A 20,856-nucleotide genomic window follows, 5' to 3' on the forward strand; every position below is an offset into this window, starting at 1 on the left:
GGGGTGAGCAAAATGGAAATTAAGGGCGATTTTTGAGTGAAAATTTTTTCGCGAATACAATACTTCCTTTTTTGTAAAAGGAAGTAAAAAAGAGAAAGAAGGAGAGACGGAAACAAGAAAAGAAAAAACACGACATTTTTTTATGCAGAAAAGCAGACGATTATGTGCATTGCCAAACAGAGAAACATGTTTTTTCTTGGTAATTTAAACTATCATGAATTTGATTCGTCTTGCGTGGTAAAAATCGTCTGGTATTGAAAAAGGAGTGAAACGAACCTCAAGGTGCAAAGAAAACCATAAGCGCAATCCTTAGTCGTGAACTAAAATGCATAGCAATTAACAACAAATTTGCTTAACATAGCAAGAAACCGGCTCTGCCAAGTGTTTTAATTTGTTAATATAATACTTTCTAGCTAGATAGATTGACAGTCGAACTTTTATACTTTAAATTCTTGTCTTGAGTCATGTCGTTTTATAGAGCATATTGCAAAAATGATTGTTGCAACGAGACCAAACACATAAACAATAATGTTGAAAGTACTCTAAGTTCACAAAATTTACGACAAAGTTATAAACTTAAAATGCTTACAAAAAATCACATTTTGACTGTAGTAGGTAAATTGCATTTTAAATCCGATTAGCTGCTCGTAAATTTTAGAAAAAAGTTTAACCTCTTTTGCAGCGGAAAAAAGGAGATGACTCAGTCATATATCGCTTGTTTATGCTCTACTAATGCGTAGAAGGCTTATTATGGATCTTAGAAAGTCTTTCGGGCCCCACTCCATTTCGCACGTTGCGGCGGAGAGGTCCCGTGCCTAATTCTAAAATTGCGATTTTTGAATGTAGCACTAGTAAGTCCTAAAGCCGGGGGCCCAACTAGAGCAAGGGACGTTGGAATTAAGGTTAAACACCCTCCGATTTCTTGGCTTCGAGCCATACGAGCATGAACTTTCTTAATGATGATATTTATGTAATTAAAAACAATTTTTTAAAAGTAATTTGAATTTTATATGTAATGTTTCGCCGTATTTTTCTATTTATCCATCGATCTAATGAACTCCTATACATTAAGCAATAAGTTACTGCCCTTAAATCAGGACGAAGGCAGAGTTACATGCAAGTACCGACAACCTGGTTATGACATCTATCTTCAGCTCTGCTATTGTTTAGTACACTCCCGATTATCCACGGAGTTAGGTGGCACGAGTACCGCGGATAATGAAAATCGCTGTTCATGGATAATCCAGAAAGCGCTTAAAATGTGGGCAAATAAGAAAAAAATTGTCCTTGTTTCAAAACGATTGAATTGGACATAAAACGTGATACAAACAGTGAAAATATATGCAGTGCTCGTACATTCAAAATTCATTGTATTTTATGCACCAAAGCACATAAAACAATAAAGAAAAAGTACTCACGATAATACTCAGGTAAGCTAATATATCCTCAAAATTACACCTCACTCTGCTATACAATATGTAAAACAAAAGCAACAAACTTTAAAATTTACGAGTTTTTGGAAAAATTAGACATTTGTTCTTTTTACTTCCTTTTACAAAAAAGGAAGTATTGTATTCGCAAAAAAATTTTCACTCAAAAATCGGCCTTAATTTCCATTTTGCTCACCCCCAAATGAACCTTGAGATTTTTTTTCGACCCGACCACACGTGGATATATGCTTAGGAACGTATAGACAACCTAAATATCTATCTTCACGATCCCCGAGTTAATTACAACGAGTTTTCTCGTGACGTCCGTATGTATGTGTGTATGTATCTCGCATAACTCAAAAACGGTATGTCCTAGAAAGGTGAAATTTGGTACGTAGACTCCTAGTGGGGTCTAGTTGTGCTCCTTTCCTTTTGGTTCCATTCGGATGTTCCTAAGGGAGTCTTTTACACCTTTTTGGGGGGAAATCATTGTTAATTTCAATGCAAACTCAAATGGTGTTATAATTTGTCAAAAACTTAGCGATATATCGCCAAGTTTTTGCCCGCTGTTTTTATCGCCAACTTGGCGAAAAATCTGGCGATTTTTTTTTTTTTAATTTTTAAATCTGGCTTTAATTTGGTCAATGTTGGTGATATTTAAAGAGTTAACCCCTGAATCACATTAAAATTGCCAATGATGGGGAAATAAATCTGTGTAAAGCGTTTTTTTGCTTCGGTTCGCAAGAAACTAGGGGTAAAAATATTTAATGTTTTCTTATTTACTCCAAAGCGCTATTATCATTAAATTGGCGTAAAAGGAAGTCATGTGATGCACACATCAGCTCGTTGATTACTGCGAAAACATTTTTTAATTCTTGACTGCACACTTTAAATAACAGTTTTTCAGCCGACTGAGCCCCATCTTGCCTCTCTAAATACTGTAGTATATCGTTAACGTGTTATAAAGTCGTTTCACGAGTTATTGGCGCTGGTGCGTTGGGGGGAGCGGGGCTCTTCTTCAATTTCACTTTACTCTTCTCTTTTCCTTATTGCTTTTCTGGCGATTACTTAATTTTTCAGTAAATTGAAAACATTATTTTTTTCTAGAGACGCTCGCGGATAATCAGCCCTGCAGACAATCGAGATCTTACTGTATTCCGGACTGATAAGTACATAACTAAGACGATACTGCGGCCTCTGGATGTCATAAACGCGCTGCCGGTATTTTGCATGTTGAGTCATTAATGTACTTTATAAAGTCAGAATGCGGCTGTTACGAGAATAATATTCCTTTTGCCAACAAGTGTGTACCCTTTCTAATCTTTGCCGCCGTCGTAATGCAACTTCAACCACCAGATATGTTTTTCTTTTTCTTCTTCTTCTTTTTTTTTTTTTTTGAGCAATCACGATTGCTTATTGCTTTGATTTGACTGTTTTGGTGTGCTATCATTTTATTTTCCCGCCAGCACCCTCTGCAGCATCACCGTCGACCGGCTCTTCACGAAGCTGCTCCTATAGCGAAAACCGTCTCCAGGTTACGTCCATATCCTACACTTACACGCATACATACACGCACGTACACACACACAAACACCTACACACAAATACATACACCTACACACACATAACTACCCACACATTCCTGCCTGCACACAGACACAAACACATATGGCTACACACACATACACATACCCCGCCCCCACGCACACAAACACTCATACACACAACTACCAACACTCATGACTGCACACAGACACAAACACACATGCCTACACACACACATACCCCCTACACACAAACACACATACCCCATACACAAACACACACGCTTACATACACGCACACACTCGTGATTGCGAAAAACATAATTTGAATTCAAGATGACAAAATTCAAATTGATTAATTAATTATTTTTTTTCAGTCCTGAAGTTTTTTCCTTTTACGGGGTATTTTTTCGTATGTGTGTGTGTTACCATTAGACTTTTGCGTAGTCAGAGGGAATTTTCAATTTCTCACGTGGTTAATCAGGCGGTTTCTTTAATTCTCAGAATTTTTCATTCATTAAAATGGGTTTTATTTTTCTCACAGGCATGAAGATTTTATCTCCATCTTTCTAATTTTTGCTGTAATCAGTTTCGTTATTTTACCAACCATCTATTTTTGCGTTCACATTTCCACTTCAATGTAAAATGTAAGAGATATGCCCTTTTACAAAAGTAGAACTTCTGAAAACTATGAGCAATAAAAATGATAAACATTTCCATGAATATGTAGTCTAAACTCATTGCTGGATTCTGTGATTAATAATAAATTGCAGTATAACTTTTTAAGAATGTGATTACAAAATAGAATTATGGATTTCATTTTTTTTTCTACTTGACTACTTGCCTTTGCTTCAGAGTAATCATCCCGAAATGGAGGCTAGTTAGCTCGGAAAGAGTGTCGTACTAATAACATAATGGTCGTGGGATCGATCCTTTCGTAAGTCAGAAAATATAGTTTTTGAACGGTTTTTTTTCCAGCTGAATTTTGATCAAAAGTCTTCATGAATGTATAATCTTAACTCACTGGAGACAGAAATCTGAACAACAGTTCTGTTATTCCGTTAAAATCAGAAAAGCAAATGTTTATTTTAACTTGGTAAATCGCAGCATTTATTTCTCAATTTTTTTTTTCTTTCTTTCTTTTTTATTTTTTTTTATTTTTTTATTTTTTTTTTGTGTGTGTAAGATTTTTTATAAAATCCCTGTTATCAGCGAAAAATAAGCAAACAAATCGCATTTTGGATATTATTCGAAAAAATACGCTTAAAATATCGGCTTTTTGAATTCATACTGAGGAGCGCGAATGTTTCGCACGGGTCATCTAGGGGTTCCGTATAGTATATCGAAATTAAAAGCCAAATTTTCAAATTCTGGGATTTAAGTGCAAATATATAAGTAAAAATGTCACACCTGTGCAGATGATTGAGCAATGTTCAATATTTTTTTTAAGGTAATCCCAAGAACAAAGATCTTAATATAACGACAAAGGAAAATGTCTAATAACCGAATGGAAAATCCAAATGACTAAAGAGGAAATGAGGAAATGGATAACGTATTTAAAACGTCAATAAACTACATTTGCATGTGTAACACGTTCGACTATTGATGACCGATTGAGTCAGAAAGAAAGCCTCAGTCGCCAAAAGAAGGGAAAGATTCAGATTGCAGTTTTAAAGTGTTCGGCTACAAAAATGGCTTTAAAGGGAAAAAAAGTTTTAGCTAGAAAATAATTGCAAAATGCAAGTTTTAAAAATTTATTTTTACAAGGTTACTTGATTATTGAGATGAATTAACCCTCTCGCTGCGTATCCTGTGATTTCGACGGGTAACGTAGAAATAACAAAATTGTTCATTTCGCTATTTCCACAGGCAACACAGAAATAACAAAATTTGTTCTGCAGTTCAAAATGATTTCTACAGTGGCTCCCAAAAATGTTCGTACACTTACTATTTTCAATGAAATACGCCATTATCCATTCGTTAAAATTAATATTTTGGAATGGGTATTTAGTTATAAAATCTATGATCTATTTTCAACGAAACTACATGAACATTTTTAATAACATAATAAAACTTGATTTTTAAGAAATCAATAATCAAAAAATGCCAGAAACTTGACTTTACAAAATTCTTTGTACACTTTGAAAAAATGTTAAAAAATTAGTAAATAATATAACTTTTTACTAAGTCATTATTTAGTAGAATATCATGCAGTATCAACAAGAGCTTTTAAAAGTCTGGGAATAGATTTCACTGTTCTTTTTTTTTTTTTTTTTTTTTTTTTTTTGTGCAATTTCTGAGTAAGTGTTCAGCCGCACTTCGTGACTTACTGTTTCTAGTTCGCTTTTCATTTCAATGGTGTATTTTCGTAATATAGCCACCAGATATGTCCAAATATGCTCCATTAAGTTTAAACTTGGCGATTGAGGAGATATTTCTAAGCTTAAGGACAATATTTGAGGTACCAAACGCAAACGTGTGCTTCTTGTCGTTATCTTGATAAAAAACAAAGTTATTTCCGATAACCAAATTTTGGGCTAAGAGTTTAAAATTGTTTCTTAAAATATTTAAACGAACAGCATGATTCATTATTTCATCAAAAAATTCCAAACTACCAAGTCCTGGTGCTGATACGCACCCTCGCACCTTCATCGTCCTGATTAACTGATCCAATTGAGATCTTTAGATTTATTTTCTCTTTTTTTTTTCTATTTACAACTATGCAACAATTTAACCCAAAATGTTGAATTTATTTTCATCTGTAAGTAACACGTAATTCCAAATCGTTTTGAGCTTATTCATCATTGATTGTACGACGGAAATCGTAAGCTTTCTGTTTTTCGCACGAACAAGAAAATTTCTGCCGGAGGAGGTCCTATTTAATCCAGCTAATCAGAGAACTTGGCGAACAATTTTCGGTGAAAATTAAACGTAAAATGCTTCATTCAATTCTGCAGAAACTTTTTCAGCATTCAAATGTGTATTTTTCATAATTTTTGTAACTGTAAATCTCCGATCACGCTTTGTTAACTTTGCCATTTGACCTTTTCTTTCCTTGTTTTCGATCCGATTCTTGTCTTTAAAGCATTTTATCAAGTACTTCACTCTAGAATGGTTTAAATTAACTAATTTAGAGACATTTCAAACCAATTTACGGTTACTGAGAGAGAGAAAAAAAAAACAAATTTCGAATCGTGTTTTCGGTTTGTACGCATAGCTGCCATTTTAAAATAATAAGCAGAATATTAGGGCATAAATAAACAAAAAATTAAAGCCAAATGACTTTACAGTGTCATCACAATGCAAAAATAATAAAAAAACGACATATGATAATTTTAATAATGAACTTATTCGAAAATATTTCAGTGTACGATGACTTTTATGGCGTATTTTTTCTCCGCCTCTCCGTCTTTTGACGAAATTCAAAAATAAAATCTGGCAATATTTTGAAAAAAAATACTGGGTTTTAATCAGAATGGCATAGAAATGGTGTGGAAAAAAATTGGACTTCATATTCGAATTTAGTTTCGCGTTATTTTGATATTACTACGAAATTTCAAGGTGTACGAACACTTTTGGAAGACACTGTAGGTGCATGGCATAATTTGATTCCGCATATAGTTTAAATGTCAGTGATGCATTTTCCGAAGTATTTACACTGACCACTCGTCCAAGCCACATACCTCCTAATTTAAAAAACGAAGCGTTTTACTAAAAGTGTTGTTTCTTGCTAAGAAACTGGAAGAAACAAATCGTGGTGAAATTCGAATTTGGTGTAAAGAATGTGAAGTAGAACTTCTCCTTGAACCTTGTTATTCGTTAATTTGTAATACTAAGCGTAATTTGTATCAATTTAGAACACATATTTTACTTTATTTTCATGTAAAAAAAAGTATACGCATAGTTATATGCTACTTCGTTAAATTCTTGCTTTTGTTTTACGGCTTTTCCTGTAAGCGGGAGATTTAAAATTTAATCCCCTTTTGGTTATTTTTCCCCGATTTACTAATTTCTTTTTATTCTACCGGCAGAACATAATCAAAGATTTTACCTGTATTCATGGAGACTTTTACTGCTGCGTTTAATGCAATCGAGACTTTTAGATTTGCTATTAACGTTATTTCACAGATCGGTTGATGCTATTCTAAATTTTGAGGGAATAACGTCGTTATTCTAATGGAGACTTTTAGAGAAGTTATTCGCAATGTAATTTTTTGAAGGGGAACTGTTCCAATTCGATGAGAATAAAAAAGAAAATGTGAGATGTTATTTTGGAATTTTTTTCTCAGTCTGAAAGTTTTTTTTTTTTTTTGAACTATTTTTTTTTTGTCTAGATCGATATATTTAGAGGGACTGCTGACGTAATTTGAAAACTGTAACCCCTATTATAACAGGATTTTTTAGAAACAGTTGTAATTATCATGATAGGGAATTTTAAGGAATGTTTTTCTTTTTCTAATGGAGTTTGTAGGGATTGTTAATGAGAATTTTTAGGGGCTGTTGTCCTCAGGGCCGCGGAGAGTCAAGGTTGGCCCCTTGTCACTGCGGATCCCGAGCCCCCCTCCGCCATTAAAACTAATAAAATTTATACTACTTGGACTCCAAGCCGGGCCCTCACAAGGACCGGACTCTGAGTTTCCGAGTGGACTGTCATGACCTCTCGTCGGCCCTGGTTGCCCTTACTCAAAAAGGGATCTTTAAGAACTATTGTCCTCATTCGAAAAATGATTTTTAGGAAATAATGTCTGGATTGGACTGGGAATTTCTTTGGAGGGGGGTGGGAGGGGGAGGGGTTGTTGTCCAAATTTTAATTAACTTGATGATTCAAAGGGTATGTTGACGCTATTGTGGGACTATTGCCTATGTTCGAATGATCCTTTTACCTATGTTTCCCCTTATTCAATTAAGTATTTTGATTTTTAGGGGAGTGAAAACTGTGCTGATTAAAATGACTGTGTTGCGACAAAGGTCCAAACTTGATCGGGAATTTTTAGGAACTCTAGCCATTATTCTGACTTATGGCCATATTCGAAAACTTTTTTTTATATTGTTTAACACTGATCGTTGAACACGCGTCACTTGACATTACTTTTATTTTCGAGGTAGATCGTGCAACGCCGGGCCACGCAGCAAATTAATCCATGATGCTATAAAAGTTTCAAAACCTAAAATCAAAAATCACCAAGACTAGGATTTATTTTTTAGCTCTACGTTCATGGAGTTTATCTGTTTTAATACTAGTTCTCGTCTGTAATTATGTTTGCGCTTTAAAAATATCAAATTAAAAAAGCTCTTTATTGTAATGAAAGCGTACGGTGCAATATTAAATTTAAAAGAATCCCGAACAACAAAAAGGTAGTACTAAAATTGCTCATGTTAGTTTTTTTCTGCAAATGCTTTTAAAATTTCGTTTTAAGATATTTTTTGTTTTATTTTGTGGTGCGAGAATTTTTATAGAAAGTAAATGAATTAGCTCCATTGAACTTTTTTGCATAAAATTGAGATTATATTTCTTTTATGGTGAATGTTGATGTTTGTTGCGTTCTCCCTACTGTCGGAAAAAATAACGTTCGAAATAATGTGTGACAGCTGAAAACTATCTATAGTGCTCTAAATAATTTGACAGTACTTCTTCGAAGTGTTTATCTAAGCATGGAAACTGAGGAAACAAAAGGAAATTAATTTTTAAAAACATTTCCTCATATATATAATAGCGAATGATCGAGTAACGCTCCTGACGTCATAAACAATGAAACTCGCTGTGGCATGATAATTTGATAATATGTTTTCGTAATGTTTGACAGGCAGGGAAATGCTTTATTTTGAAAAGGCTGAACTGGATCCGGTTACTTAACTGTTTTACTGGTAGGATTGTCATTTTAGAAGAATGAAGAAACGAGAAAGTGGCTTACAATGAACGCTATTTACTGGAGTTTAGGGTTAATCCACTGAAGTTGGGCTCAAAATTTCAAGTATTAAAATATCACCGAGCAAGCAATTGCTTCGTTCGAATGTAGAAGAGTAGAAGCAATTTTTACCCGTCTTGACGCGCGACTTTCTGGTATATATATAGAATGGGGGAGAGAGTTAAGCGTTTCCAGTTATTTATTTATTTTCAAAAAACGTAGATTCTTAGGGAAAAAAAGTTACAAATTTCACTTTTTAAAAGGCCCCTTAAGCTAAACTTTAATCGTGTATATTGTTTTTAGCTACAAACAAATTTAATTCTTGAAAAAGTAATTTTAGAAAGCTGGTGTCTTGGCCAACTCTGACAACAGTTGCGTACATTAACTTGTACTGTATTTCCGCTACTACAGAAATATTTTTTGCTTCATAAAAATTAAGTTATTGCACATATTTATTAAGTAATTTAATTATATGTTATAAAAATTCATATATAAATGTTATGAACAGTTGTTGTTGTTGTTGTTGTTTTTGTATATATACAGAACTTATAGAAATATGACTTTTTGAACCATTAAAAAATCCCCAAGTGCATTTTTTATATTGTTTTCTTCAGAAAAAAAAACTGAAAAATGGGGTCGCAAAAAGAGTTAATGAAACAATGCACTGAAAACAAAAAGCAAAAAGAGAAAGAGAGAGAGATAACAAAGTTTGAGCTTTTAAAATTAAGTTAATTTTAAATTGACAGCTAAGTGGTTATCCGAATTTGCTCCTCGATAAAAAAGAGTAATCTATGCCTTAACCTTAATTGCAACACTTCATCGTTTGAAAAAAATACAATAGTACTCGTCGTTTACAAACCTTGTATTTAAACTGTGCATTCAAAAGTAAAATGTTTCTCATAAAAACGCACTCCAATTCGAGGGCCCTTCTCATTCAAACCGCTTTTTCCGATATTTTCGGTCTTGTCATTATGATAATTGGTGTTCTTTATGTCATATCGAGTACAAAGCCCCCTTTGAAATGTTAATGCGTGAAAGAATTAACGTACAAAATTGTTGTTTCCTGTGCATGAATAAATGTAAGCTAATCGTACCTGCACGCGATTGGTAAATTCGCAACTAAATTGGCTTTTCAGCTTTCTATGGGTTTGCTTAGATGGATAGGTTATACCTTTTAAGCATAATCAACAGAAAATTTCTCCCATATTGGAATTCAAAAAGTATGAATGGATTTTTCGAGTTTTGCATCGTTTTCAATGCATGGATTCTGTGTATATTACACTGGTAAACACATTGATAGTTCTTTATTTATTGTTCAAATGAAACATAAATGTAGCCGCGGAAAGTATATTTTATGCATGACGCAAAATCCGTTATTTTTCTTTCCTTTTTTTTCGGAATGCAAAGTTAATCAGAAAAATGATTTTATTATATACGTAAATGTGTGGGTTTCCTCTTTCATGAACTTTTTCAGTATACCAGAAATTTCAGAATATCTCTATTTTCAATGAAATGGCTTTGTAAATAAAGTGTCGTACTTTAATGGCAATGAATGTTTTTTTATTTTTTCGCCCAGAACTATACTTGAATATTTAGTTGCCTGTGCCCACAATTTAACACTTCTTGTTCTTTATTCATCGGCGCTTGACTATTCAGATATATACGTGCACGACTATTCAGATCCTTGTACGAAATTTCAACTTTCTACGACTATAGTTGGTGTAAACCTAACCTGGCAGCGTCGTAAGCTAAGAGCAGGAATTAGTAAATGGAGGGAGCAAGTCCAATCATTGGCTTAGCAAAAGCTGACCCAAAGACCCCAAGTCATGTGACTCAGCAACGACGAATGGTTGGTATGTTTTGCTTGAAGCTAGTGAAAGAAACCTGATTTCTTCCACAATGCTTAGCTTTAAAATCTATCAATTGACTTGGGGAGTCTTGGCTTCACGAATGAAAATCTTCACTCCCTCCATTTTATCTCTTCTCAGTGGTCGTAATGCTGTAATTAGGATCTTAGTTGCCTTCGCTATTCTGTCAGGTTAGGTTTGCCTCAACTATAGATGTTTTCGACGTACGTGAGATACGCACAAGCACAGGCGGCACGTCAAGGCTTGTTAAAGATGTTCTGGGGGATAGTCATCACGGATCATTCGGATACCCGTATGTTCTTACATACAAACGTAAGAACGGATTTCAAGAAAAAAAATAATTAAAATGCATATAGGCGTGATATAAATTGTAATTTAAGTTGAAATCAGGGGCGGATACAAAGGCAGGGTCATGACCTCCCCCCCCCCTAAACCGTCGACAAGATTAATCATCTGTCAGAATTGTATGTGACCACAATTTAATAATTGCATAGAAAATTAATGGATGTAGAATATCATGCAAATATCGTTGTGGTAATCATTGTGTTCAAATAATTTATGAATAAAATGGAAATCTTTGCTGTGATCTTTTAGTTTATTAATTATTTGTTTAAGTAAATATTTGAGATATTTCCTTTCATTGCTTCTGATACTAACTATTGAAGTTTATACCCTTCTAGGCTTCTTACTCCTCGCTAATTTGGGCCTTTTGATTGCCACCATAGCATTTCCAGAAAGTCCACAAAACTCTATATTTTTCAGCATGACCCCCCCTCCTCCCACTAAAATGCTAGTCTGTTTCCTCCCCTGTCCGGAATGTGAGCGAAAACTTGGTCGTGAATGTAATACACTTCCTTTCACTTCGAACAAGGAAGTAAAAAGGCTGTAATACACAAATGCTTCGTTTTTCGTAACTGTTCGCTTAATTAAAAAAGAAATGTACAATAATTCATTGCTTCTTATTGTTGTTAAAGTATAGTGCACCGCATGAAGCGTATTTCAGTAACTAAAACATATCACGTATACAATTAATTTCATGGCCATAATCGAGCAGTTTACCGACAACCCATACCTGCTGAGAGGTTTGAAACGTTACGTCACTTAATACAGGTGTGCTCTTGCAACCGATTCTTCCACGGCCAGATGCCAGCATGCCAAGAGGCATCAGCTGCAAGAAATCTCATTTACATGAACATGATGTGGAAGTCAATGGGATATTTTCATCAATTTCAGATTTATAACAAAGTATCTCTTTCCAGTTCAAAGCTGTGTTTATTAAGCAAATGAGATGACAACACAAAACACGCTGATAAGTATGTCAAAGGGACTCAAATTTGTTAATGGGGTCAAAGAGTATGACAAAAAGGGGGGGGGGGGGTGGTATACCGTTATCTGAGGTATAAAGTGCCAGTATTCAAAGATTATAAGTGAATATAAATGTAAAAATTATAGAGAGAAGTGGTAAATTCACTGTAGATAAAAAGAAAACTGAAAAATGTAAAAGGAATAGGATAAACTGTATAAAATTATCATTTGTCAGGAAAAAAAAGAAATATGAATTAATAAATGCATAAGGGGTATGTCAGGGACATATATCTGTCAAGAAATACAAATAGATAATAAGTAATACAATAGATAGATATCGAGTAGAAAATATCTTATACGTGGATGGAAATTTTAAAAATATCGTACTGATAGAAATAATTTAGATTGTTAAAAAAAGCTAAATTGAGATCTGTACGGCCGTTATTGCAACCGTGGTTAAACTAAATACTGATACATGAAATACACCGCCAACTCAGTCATTCCAGCCGAGGACTGCAGTTTCGTGCTTATTAGCACTCATCAGCCCGGCATAGGAAGTGACTGAGCTGGAGGTGCAAAACTTCTTAACGATGCCAATTTGTTCGAAACAAAATATATTTAAAAGGTTGCTGAAGTATTAAAGTAACTTAGACTGACTAGTGAATGAAGACGTCCTAATTTTTAAGGAAGAAATCATAAGATTTCTAATAAAAAAAAACTTTTAAGAGGAATGGGCAGCAGGGTTGTTAGGTCTTGGAAATTTCCCCAGGATCTTAGTTTTTTAATAGAGACCTTGAGTTTATGTGGTTTTGTTCGAAATTCTCGGGTTTTGGGTTTGTTTATGAAACATATGCATTTATTAAGTATTTTACCGACAAAACACAATATTTACAATAAAATGTAGTTTTCTGGGCTAAGCAATCTAGAATTCAAGTGATTAACTTTTTCATAAGGTTGCATAGCCCCCCCCCCCCCTAAAAAAAAACGCTGCCCGCTCTAGATCAGGATGTTGTTTCTTTCTATGTTGTAAATTTCTTGCCTATGTTGTTACTAACTGTACCCTTGTATCGAGTCAAGATTTACAAAAATATTTTCTCTTCTTCCTTTCAGTATATTATTTTTACACCGTGAGAAATAATTATTGTAAGATCAATTTTACTGTTTATGATCACAAGTTTTCACTTTTTCATTTTTAAGATTAATAGGTCGGTCTTTCCCAGTGATTCTCGATCCGCGAAAATATTTGGCCGGTCCGCAGAAGATTTTTATCTGTTCCTTTAAAAAAAAACCTTTCCCAACTCGAAAAAAAAAAATAATAAGAAGAAGAAGACAAAGAAATAAATGAATAAAAATTAATTTAAAAAATAATAAATAATACATTTGTATGCGGTCTTTTTTTTTACTTCGATTTTTCTTTAACTTAACAAATTATAATTTTTATCAAAGGTTTATTCAATTATATTTGCCAATTACAATAATAACTTTTCTTTGCAAATTAAGATTATTACAGTAAAACCTGTAAAGTTGACCACCCTTGTAAGTTGACCACCTGTCTATGTTGACCGCTTTTGTAAGGAACGGAATTAGTCCTATCTTATATATTGAAAGAAAACCTCTGTAACTTGACCACCTCTTTATCTTGACCACCTGTCTATCTTGACCACTAATATACACCAAATTTGGTTTGGAGGATTGTAAAAAACCCTTTGTAAGTTGACCACTTGGTTTATTTTTGAAAACTTTCTTCAGCAATTATTTTATATTTTATTATTTATTTATTTATCTTTTTTTTTTTTTTTTGATAGCTTTCCAAGAAAATTTTTAATGCTTTTACTAGCATTTTACTAGCTTTTACTAACATTTTACTAACTAAATAAAACCGCAAACATAAAGCTTATGCTGCTCTTTATTCTCCAACTTGTTTTTCATTCATAGTTCTCTATTTAAGATAGCCCACTCTCTGTTCAAAGAAAATAGGTGTCAGTACAAAAGTACAAGTTTTTTTCAGTTGCAATATGTTGTGGCAACACTGGAATTGTTCTAAGGAACAGACCCGGATCTATGCATTTTGGGCCCCCTGCAACAAAATATGTAGGGCCTCTCCCTAGTAGCCTGCAGTGTCTTTTTGTAAAGTTAACAAGTCTTAGTGCTAGTTTTTTAAATTTCTAGGGCGTTAGCCCCCTTAAGGACGTGGACCCCCGCACTGCGGGTACGCAGATGTGGGCCTGCTAAATAGTAAAGTTACATATTTCTGGTGCAAGGGATTAAGAAATTGGACATTTTAATTTTGCCTTTATTAACTGAGAGAGTCGAGCTTGTTGCTTTTTTTGCTATACGTTTTATATAAAAAGGCTTCAAAAAGAAAGTTAACTGAACTTGAGATTAATAAAAAAGTATGAAATATGAAAATTAATTGAAAAGGGAGATAGCCAGAAGAAATTAGCTGGGCACATATGGAATTTCCAGAATTAGTGTCTAATATGGTCGAAAAACAAGGAAAAAATGACAAAAATATTTGACTAGTATTTTCAATTAGTGTTTAAGTTAAACAGAAAGAGTAAGGGTGAATTCGTCAAAAAATGAATACATGGTGCAAGAAATGACAAAAAAAAAAAAAAAAAAAAAAAATCATTACCGCCCTTTATAAGTTGACCACCTGTCTAAGTTGACCGCCAAAGTACTGCACCCGCGAGTGGCCAACTTACACAGATTTCACTGTATAAGTAAATCACGAAAAAAAATCTCTGAATCTGAAAAAAAATGATGAAAAAATCCTTTCACCGGTCTTCTTTTTTTTTCTTAGAAATGTTTACCGATCCGTGGGTTACAAAAGGTTGAAAAACGCTGGTCACAAACATTCACGTCTAAAATTTTTTGCTTTTAAATCTTCAAAAGAAATGCATAAAATCATTTCATGCCCACTTGTCTTGCAGTTCCAGAACTGCCTTTCTTTGGCTCTGAGCGAAGATTAATGATCGGCTATTTTAGGATCGAAAAGCTTGTGACTGCGAACACGATGACAGTTAGAAGTCGAAGTAGTAAATTTATAGCTTTGAGCACGGAAATATCTTTAGGGTTAATGTTTCCACTTACTTTACGATACGTTATAAGTAGTCTGTTAGAAAATATACTATTACCGAGTCTTTTCATTTACTTTAGTATTGTCATTACTTTCATGTGACAAACTATTTTATTGGCCCATAACCACGTGTTATTTACTAATTGTGAAAGGAACCGTACTTTTTACCTGCATTAAGATTTAATGCTACTTTTTTGACATTTTTATTCGTTCGTGAAGGAAAACGAAAAAGGTTTTCTTCTTCTTCTTCTTCTTTTTTTTTTTTTTTTTTTTTGAGCAATCACGATTGCTTATTGTTCTCACTTGACTGTTTTGATGTGCTATCATTTTATTTCCCCGCCAGCACCCTCTGTCAGCACCACCGTCGACCGGTTCCTCACGATGCTGCTCCTATAGCGAAAACCGTCTCCAGGTTGCATCCATATCCTACACACACACGCGCATACATACACAACTACACACACACACAAACACACACACAGATACATACACCTACACACATACACACGTGCACACACAAATACATACACCTACACACACATACACACGCGCACACACAAATACATACACCTACACACACATACACAAACACATACACACACAAACACACACAGGCATACATACAGACACTTACACATACATACAGACAACTACCCACACACTCATCACACTCATGCCTACACACAGTGGCGTAACTAGGGAGGGGCTTTTGGGGGGGGCGGCAATTTTACACTTTTGATGCGAAAAAATTTAACGCGTTTCCCCAATTAGTCAATCATGTTTTTGATCTTTTTTTTTTTTTGGAGTCAAAAAAAAGTTCTTTTAAGTCTAAGGTTGTGGTACGACTTGGACAATAAAATTACTCAAATACACAACACACGTGTTGGTTTTTGTGGACATCTCAGGATTATATTGTTTGTTTTTTTCTCTTCCTGCGTCTGAAGCTACAGTGCGGTGTCACATTTTTCGGGAAGAGCAACCAGAAGAACCTTCCTATCTCTTAACGTCACCAAAAAGCTCAAAAGTGGAGTTTTAAGAAACATTTCCAAAGGATAACTCCCACCCCCATCCCTTTACATCTAATCTTTTAGCCTAATATTGAGGTTTTAAAAGTTCAATACCAACAAATTTCTGAGGGCGTCAAGCCCTGACCTTTCCTTTAACGTAGATAAAAAAAGTCTTGCGGGAAGACCGCAAAACCTTTTCTCAGGGATGAAAGCTTAAAATAAGCAATTGTTTCGAAAAAGATTTCGAAAAAGATCAAAAAGATCCGCCTCCTCTCTCTCTCTCTCCTCTCTCTCCCCCCCCCCTCTCTCTCTCTCTCTCCCCTCCCCTCTCCCTCCCTCTCTCTCTCTCTCTCTCTCTCTCAAAACGTCAGAAATTTATGCCAGTCTTTGTTGGAGTTAGGGGAGACCCTTACACCACTAGATACAGCCTACATTTACGTGCTTTTCAGTTCAGTTGAAAAGTTTTCCGGACAGCGTCGCTGAATCTTCCCCAATGTCTTCACGTATCCAAAGATAGCCTAAAATTGCTTTTTTAAGACTTCAATTTTGGAAAATTTCCTTGCGAACTCCCAATCCCCCTAACGTCACCAAAGAAAGCACAAAACTGATTTTTTAAAAAAAAATATGGAGGGAGCTCAAAGTCTCTTTTCCATAAACCATTACCAAAAATTGCTTAAATTAACAATTTTGACTTCACTTTTAGAGCTTTTCGGTGGAGTTCTGAATTCCTTTTTTTTTCTTCTGCAAGAAAAATAAGAAGGAAAAAAAATATTTTTTTTTTCTTTTTTAAAATCTTTTAAGGGGACACTGGACCTTGAAAACAAACTATATTAATTATTGATGGATTTGCACGAAATTTTAACCATATACTTAAAACACTAGTACAAGCTTAATTATAAAATTTCATTAAAAATTGTAATTAGAAGACCAATTATTTAAAAAAATGTAAATAGCCTTAACGATAATTAACAAAACTTTGAAAAGTCCCTTGCGTAATTATTTTGATTTCACAACACTGAAACTTATTTTAAGTCATTCTCTATACTATAATAAATAAAACAAAACTCACAAAATTGTCCTCATATTCAAATAAATTCAAAAAATAAAAATTTCAAAAAATGCCCAAAAATTTGACAAAAATTTCTTTTTTTGAACGTCCAGTGTCCCCTAAAAAACACTTTTGACTCTTTAATGTCTGAACTATTTCCCATCAAAAGGACGGCAGAAAGCGTAGCTACGCCACTACCTACACACAACTACCCACACACTCATATCTGCACACAGACACAAACACACATGCCTACACACACATACCCCCTACACACAAACACACATTGCCCCCCCACACACATAAACACACATGCCTACACACACACGTGATTGCGAAAATATAATTTGAATTCAAGAGGTTAAAATTCAAATTATTTATTTTTTCTTTTTTTAAATCAAAAATTACAAACAACCACCTCTAGGTTTGTCAGTAGTCACTTGAAATGAACTGGATAAATAACTACTGGGGAATGGGGATGTTTCCATCAACTACTTTTAGTCCACTGAAGTTGATAGAATGAACCAAAAAAAAAAAAAAGATAATAATAATAATAATAATAACATCATGGAGCAAGGAAAAACTTTTGTTTTCGAAACTTTTGATTTTTAATTAATTTCTTAAATGTCCGATTTTTCAAACAACGCGTGGTCACAAGTGATGAACTTTGGCACGCTGCTCCACTAGCGAGCTGAATGCGTACCGAGCTTGCTCTCCACCGCGTTTACACATTATGATAATTCAAAAGTGAATTAAACATTGCGCTCCACGCTTGCTATCGACCATATCGTTGCCAGTACACGCGAGTAAAGAAGCGAATTTAATATTGCACTCTGAGCTTATGCAACAGTAAATGACATTTTCATCACTTGTGATATCATATGCAAAAGCTTTAAAAAAAATGAAATTGAATTTGATCACCGATTAAAATTATTGTTAAAAAAAATTAAACTTAATCAATTTATTTTAAAATTGGTCGAATCCTATGTTTTTTAGCATACTCTTTCAGAAAAAAATGCTATTAAAAAAACTTTTAAAACTCAAATTCGTAATGCACAGTACATAAATCTTTCCGAGGTTATGATTTTGCAAATGTTATTGTTTTAAGGTGAAAGGATAAATTTCAGCGGAAAATAATTTGTACTATTTTATAAGCACATAAAAGAGCGGATAAAGGTGGTACTTTTCCGTATAGGTATGTCACTGCTCTTTTTTTTTTTTTTTTTTTCATTTTTCCTCAAACTGGTCAAAATAACGCACTCAGTGCCTCGTCAAACGTTGCCAAAATTGAAAGTGCTGAAATTGAAAATTTAATGCTCATTTTTTATTTCCATTTACAAAAAAAAGGAAGTATTGTTTTCGCGAAAAAATTTTCACTCAAAAATCGACCTTAGCTTCCATTTTGCTCACCCCCGAATGAATGTTGAGTTTTTTTTTTCGACTCGACCACAGGTGGATAAGTGCCTAAGAACGTATAGACACGCGAAATATTCATTTTGACGATTCCCGAGTTAATTACAACGAATTTTCTCGTGACGTCTGTATGTACGTATGTATGTATATGTGCGTATATGCGGATGTGCGGATGTATGTCGCATAAATCAAGAACGGTATGTCCTAGAAAAATGAAATTTTGTACGTAGACTCCTAGTGGGGTCTAGTTGTGCACCTCCCCTTTTGGTTCATTCGGGTGTTTCTAGGGGGTCTTTTGCGCCTTTTTTGGGGAGAAATCATTGTTAATTTCGATGTAAACTCAAGTGGTGTTACAATTTGGCGGACACTTGGCGATATATCGCCATCTTTTGGTCGCCAAGTTTTGTCACCAACTTGGCGACATATTCGGCATTTTCTTTTTTAATCTGGTTTCAATTTGGCCACTGTTGGTGACATTTAGAGAGTAAACTATTGAATAACATTAAAATTACCAATAATGGGAAAATGACATTAAATTGGAGTAAAAGGAAGTCATGTGAGGCACACATCAGCGCGTTTTAATAAAGCATTCCATTGAATAAGATTAATCAATAGTAGGGAAAAGAAAAAGGTTGCACCAGAAAAATGAACTTTAGCCTTGATTTAAATACATTTTCCGAGCCTTCTTTTGAATATCTGTTTGAATTGTTTCATCCTTGCAATTTCAGTCAGACATTAACGAGCCCTATGAGCAGGGAGTAAGTAGGGAAATGTGGGGCAAAATGAAATAGCGGGGCAAAGTGAAATGGTGAAACATTAACTCTGCTTTTAACTCCATCAATCTGGTAATATTTTAATATGTAATGACACATGTAATCTGTTTCAGTCAAGAAAAAGTTACCTCTGAAAATCAAAGAATATGATATGCAGTTTTCAAAAAATTATTCTCAATAGTAATATTTTGTTGTAAGTTAAATATTATATTTTTGTGATTATTACATTATTAATTTTCTTTATTAAAGTTTTAAATAATAATTGAGAACTACTAATATTTAGTGCAGTATTTATTTGTTTAATATTTTGTATTTTAAGGCTTTTTACTATTAGTCCACTGCATGTGGGGCAAAGTAGATGGAGAAAAGTGAAATAGCTCATTTCATTTAACTTATTCAATCCTCAAATTATTCCTCAACCTATTCAATTTATGAATTATTTCATTTCATTCCTTCATTTAATTATTCCTTTATTTATTCATCCATTCACCTATTTTATCATCCATTCACTATTTTACTCACTCTTTTTTTTCCATACATTAAATTATTTATTTCTTTATTGTTTCATTTTCTTTTCATTTATTCATTCATTATTTCGATATAATGGATCGAATTAGAATTATCGAAATTTTAATCAAATCTATTTAATCGAATAAAAAATACTTCAGCAGGAAAATATTTTATTTTTTACATTGCTCCATGAAAAAAAAGTACAAAATTTCCACCTTTTTTAGTACATATTTACAAAAATAAAAAAATAAAGTTTCAATGCAAGTTTTATTGTAAAATGTATTGCTCTTTCTTTATGTACCGTAATTTTCAGAATTTTTTTTTATTTTTTTCATTTTGAAAAAAAGGCAAGTTATCTTAAATATTTCACTTTGCCCCACATTCCCCAGCATAAAAATTTGGGGAAGAGCGAGAGGGGTGGCTTTATTGTACTATACTTCTTTATTTAGTTCACCGACCTTATATAATCAGGGCAAGCAGGGATGCAAATCATGACTATTTCTTGATCATATCGTCGCCAACAGTAAGATATCTAATCCCAGAAATAACGCTAATAAGATATCTTACTGTTGCTCTGAGGCAACGATATATAAAAAAATACATACAGAATTTAGCGTGTATAGTTGAAACAGATTTTTCATTTTTGGCTGGACAAGGTGTAGAGAATTTTCAGCAAATAATCTCGCTTCAGTAAATATCTATGTCAGAACGTTAAATGTCTTTTTTAACAAAAAAAAAAAAATCTCAGAATAAAATAGAAATTAAATACGAAAAAAAAAGTCATCTAAGAAAAATATCCTGATTTGCAATATATTTTTTTTCCTACAGAAAAAATTCTCTTTAGTTGCAAAAAGTTGTCCATTTATATTTATAGTGCAACATGCAAAAAAAAACTGTTTCTCTTTTCTTTTCACACAGAGTATTTCCATAGCACAACGAATTTGTAAAATTTAATGTAATCTGGAAAATTCTT

The sequence above is a fragment of the Uloborus diversus genome, chromosome 5, assembly GCF_026930045.1.
Source record: "Uloborus diversus isolate 005 chromosome 5, Udiv.v.3.1, whole genome shotgun sequence".
NCBI classification, from domain to species: Eukaryota; Metazoa; Arthropoda; class Arachnida; order Araneae; family Uloboridae; genus Uloborus; species Uloborus diversus.